Here is a 5214-nt window from a genome sequence, read left to right as displayed (position 1 = left end):
TGATTTCTCATAATTTTTTAATATATATATTAATTAAGAATAATGAGAGAAGAAAAAAAAGAACTATTCTTAGATACTCAACTCAATTCAGTAAATAGTCTTTTTTTTTTTTCTTTTTTTTCGTTAATAGTCACTATACCAACTAAATGGGGGTTGGCTGTGTGAATCCTTTTTTCTTATCTCTCTCATTATTGTCATTCAATTTTTTACTATATTACTTAATATGCTATTGTTATTTATTAGCAGAGTACCACGTTTTTTTATAGTTTATTTATTTTTAAATTCATATTTTTCATTAATAAGTTAATTTTAAATAATAATCAAAACAAAAATATCTCTTAAACAATATCTTATCATGTAACTTCTTTCCTTATTTTGCTCTCATCTCATCCATTAACCTCTCTTTATTCATTTTTATAGAGATCTTCCTATACTATTTCGTAACTAGTTTTTCATAATTTGTTATTCTCTCCTACAATTCTAACACACACTTTAGTGTTGGTTAGATTTCAATCTTTTTCTTCATTCTAATTATAGAAAATTTCATGGTGACTCTCTCTCTCTCTCTCTCTATTCTTTTTTATATAGCCCAGTGTCAAATTTTAGGCCTAATCAAAGCAAATACTATCCCAAGTATGGACATGCCCTTAGGCTACGTCTGCAATGCATTCTTGAAATAGATTATAAGTTTAGAATATATTCTAAAGCAAGAAAACAAAGAAAAACCGGGACTCAGAATATACCATAGACTCAATATCTATTCTAAGAATGCATATCAAATGCAACCTTATTCTGACCACAATTTTTCATTGTTCCATGGTTCTAAATTGTGGAACTTGTTCTTACCCCCCCCCTCCCCACCCCCCACACCCACATCCACTCCAAAATATATATATATATATATATATTGAACTTGTTAACCCTAAGGTCCCTTCTCACATTAAAATTTTTAGTATTATATTTATGCATTGATACATATAAATACACGAAAAAAAATTTAATTGAATTAAATTTTACAATTAGACATTAAATAAATAATATAGAAAAGTCTGTCCATGAGGTGATGAGGTGAGCTCTTTATGAGAGAGGGAGAGAGAGAGATTGTTTTTTTCTAGTTCCACTTTACCAAACCTTTAGTTAGAAGTTGTTGTGATTGGTCATTTGAAACCGTATGATTTGTAGAAATACCTTTGGTAGTTGAAGAAAATGTGCAAGTTCCTTTCAAGGGGAAAAAAGAAAGCAAGTCAAGACAAGGCACTTGATCAGGTGGTTGAACTTAATCAATCAAAGTTAATTTTTGACCCTACAAATCAGGAGAAGAAGATTGAATTATTCAAGGGAAGCCCACGACATTCTCATCTATGAGTCGAGCTATTTATTTTTGGAAAAAGATTAGGCATACCATCATTATACCAGATCTGTATCTTTCTCTTTTATTCGCGGGCCCCTAAGGCAGTTTTTAACCTTTTTCATGGAGCTTGACTGATCTCACGCTCCAAAGTTGATCTCTCAACTCACAAATGGTATATATATATATAATATCACATGGAAAGCAATTACCCTCTTGGTTTTGTTAAGAAGGTTGCATCTAAGGGTTGAAACCCAAATCGGCCTAAGCCTGCCCTGAGCCCAACAGAGCCCATGAGATAAGTAAAGGCGATATTCCTAGGCCCAAAGAAAAACGGGTTGGGCCTTGGCTGAGGCCTTGGTTCCAAGCCCGGTCCAACCTGACTATGCAAACGCTGGGTCAAAAAATAAAGGAAGCTAACCTAGCTTTGCTTCATCCTGAAATAGATAAATAGGGGTATCGGGATCAATTATGGCCAACCGTGCCTAGTCCAACCAAATCAGGGTTTATTAGGATCGGGCTGGGTTGGGAAGAGCCTGGCAGGGTTGCACCTAGGCTAGGATGTCCAAGCCCAAACTTAGGCTGGACCGCTGGACTGAATTAAGGTTGCACACCTTTCTTTCTTTCTTTCTTTTTTTTGTAGGGTAGGGTAGGGTAGGGTAGGATGGAGTGGGGTGGAGTGGGGTGAATTATGTAACTAATACGTTGGATGGAGAGAATTGCATGAGAATTACATGATTAAGAGTTGGAGAGGATCAGAATCTGGCTTAACCTCATACTGATTTAAAAGAAAAGAACTTTACCTAATCACATGCTCATGTATGTCTAGATATAAGGAATGTCCATCCTACCCCCATGTTAGATGCCTCAAGGCTCAATGCATGCCAACTAAGGGTACTAATTGATTCAATTTCGATGTATACGGTATAATTCGGTTCGGTTCATATTTATTTGGTTGAAACTAAAACCAAACCCTTTACTAAACGGTTACACTTTCTGAAATCATAATCGTTTAATAAATGGTTCCAGTTTTACTGTTTTTAAATGATGTGATTTCACGGTTTTATACGGTTTTGATCGTGGTTTAATTCATATGATTTCTAAACGGTTAGCAACTGGTTTATTGGTTTATTCGCATGCCTATTAAAATTTGCCTGTTTTGATAAAAAATTCAATCTTGTTTCAAATTGAATGAGCAATGAGGCATTAAAGGAGCAAGGTTTTAACTGCATAACTATTTAATATGAGTAAAATATTGAATAGGCTGTTGGACAGCCTCTATGGTCATTTCTTCTTCCCTAAATTAAACTCGTCTTGTTTTATTTACATGAAATTCACTATTTTAGTAAGTCATATACAATTTAAACAAATAAATTTTGATGGTGTAAATAGTTTGATTTTGATGGTGTTAATTAAGTTTGAAACCGTGGATTAAATAGTTAAAATCGAACCAAATCATTTAATTAATTGATCTAAAAATTAAAACCAGAACTAAATCGTTTACTAAATATTTTCACAATTTCAGTGTAACCGATCTGTTTCTTATTAAATCTCTTTCTTGCAAAAAATAAAAAAGGATCTTGTCAATTTTTAACCTGAAATGGGACCCAAACCGAAAGCCACCATGTTCCTAAACTCGACAGCGACTTAAAAAGTAACTGTGTTGGGGAATTTGGATTTTCATGTTGACCCCATATCGGCTATTCCGGTATTCACACTCCCCTCTCTCTCTCTCTCTCTCCCTCTCTCTCTCTCTCTATAATTAAAAAAAAAAATTCACACGTGTATGGTATGCAAGTATGAAACGTGTCTCCAATTCCCTTTTGGGTGGGAAGGCAGTGCCTACGTCCGAGCCCGGAGACTTATCATCAAGCAGGTGGCGTAGTCCCCACTCCCCAGCAATCGTTATTCGCCATTTGCAATGGTGATGGTGGATGGAACCCATTCCGAACTGTAGTATGGCAGGCTTTCTAACCTGCATTTTAAACGTGTATACAAAAATAATAGAAAATGGTTTATCTATCCAATCCCATGAGCAGAAATTGTATCTAAGGGTATTTTCGGGATGCAAAAAATTTGCATGTACCTTTCCCTGTTTTTTTTGTTTGGAAAAAAATCGTCTGCAATTTGGATATGGTACACATGTATTGATACCAATGCAATGGTCCAGATAAGATTTAAATGATTCTTCACTGATTTTAAGTTTTATTAGTTGTACCAGATCTGGACCATTACATTAGTATCAATACACGTGTCACTCCCTAAAGGTGATATTTTACGAAATTATACCAGATCGAAATTGCAGACGATTTTAACCCTTTTGATTTGGATGAGGGACGTAAGGAAGAACCACTCTCCTCTTTTCATCTCAGTTTCAACTTTCTAGTCTTTTTTTTTTTGACTTTCGGTTCCTCTCTTTCCCCTTCACCTACTCTTCACCAACTCTTCCAAGCTATGGAAGGCTCGGCAGCACCTCTGAAGCATCTCATCACCACTCTTTCTACAGGAGATTCTCACCTTTCACTGCCTCACCATCATAATAAGCCCATGAAGGTTGCTATGCCACAGAACCAGCAATACTGGGCTTCCATTACCGCCGACATCGAAGCCCACCTTAAGCAGGCCATCCAGGTACGCCCACCCTTTTCAGTGTACGAGGCCATGCACTACCTGGTTTTCTTTACCCCAACAACCATGGCTCCATCCCTCAACATCACCGCCTGCGAGCTCGTCGGAGGCCAGCCAGAGAAAGCCATCCAGGAAAAAAATCGTCTGTAATTCCGATCTCGTACAATTCTGTGAAATACCACCTTCAGGGGTGACATGTGTATTGATACCAATGCAATGGTCCAGATCTGATTTAAATGCCTCTTCACTAATTTAATGTTTTATTAGTTGTACCAGATCTGGACCATTGTATTAGTATCAATACACGTATCACCCCTGAAGGTGGTATTGCATGAAATTGTACGAAATCAGAATTGTAGACGATTTCAACCCAAGCCATCCCTGCAGCCTCGGCGCTGCACCTCATGAATGCCGCATCATTGGCGCACCAGAGTCTCCTACTGTCGGATCGGCCCATGGGGCCCACTAGTAGGGACCACCATCACTCATCCCCTCCGGGCATCGAGCTCCTCACGGGTGATGGTATCTTAAGTTTCGGGTACGAATTGTTGGCTAGGCCATCGGATCAACCCGAAACGATCTTGAGTGTGATCAGTGAGATCACACGTGCGATGGGTGCACAAGGAATGGTAGGGGACAGTACCTGCAGATGCGGTGCAGTGGATCAGCATCGGACGGTGATCATACTGATGATGGATTACTCTACGCGTGTGGAGCTGCATGTGGGGCCATCTTAGGGGGAGCTACTAAAGAGGAGACAGAAAGGCTGAGACGATTTGGACGGTATGTGGGGATGATATATGGGTTGATTTCGGTGAAATCAACGGTTGGTGTTGGTGATGGTGATGGTAATGGTGGACAGGAAGAGGAAGTGGTGGAGAGGCTTAGATCGTTGGCTCTTGAGGGACTGGAATGCTTCAATCATCGACCAATGGTTGAGATCATTTCAAGCATTCTTCAATGCTAAATGAAACTTTCAGCAACGAAATTGAGATAGGTTCAAAGTTTAATTGGTAATATGAGGTTATTTAATTAATTAATTGAAATTATTCCTAACGCTTCTCTTTAATGATGAATCATTAATGTAAATGGGTGTTATGGCTTTAATCCTATGTTTAACTATTCAATTCAAAAACTTAAGCTATTAAATAAAGGGACCCAAAATGTAAATGAAATCACCTAAGGTTGTAGGGTTAGTCAACATGAGGTTTTTCTTCACCCCTATTCACCCATCATTC

General features: G+C 37.9%; 1 pseudogene; it reads left to right on the top strand.

Moving 5' to 3' along the window:
- Window positions 1-3802: 3802 nt before the first annotated feature.
- Window positions 3803-4943, top strand: LOC122093078 (annotated as a pseudogene).
- The last annotated feature ends 271 nt before the right edge of the window (window positions 4944-5214 follow it).

The sequence above is a fragment of the Macadamia integrifolia genome, chromosome 11, assembly GCF_013358625.1.
Source record: "Macadamia integrifolia cultivar HAES 741 chromosome 11, SCU_Mint_v3, whole genome shotgun sequence".
NCBI lineage: Eukaryota > Viridiplantae > Streptophyta > Magnoliopsida > Proteales > Proteaceae > Macadamia > Macadamia integrifolia.
This window is presented reverse-complemented; position numbering and strand designations above follow the sequence as displayed.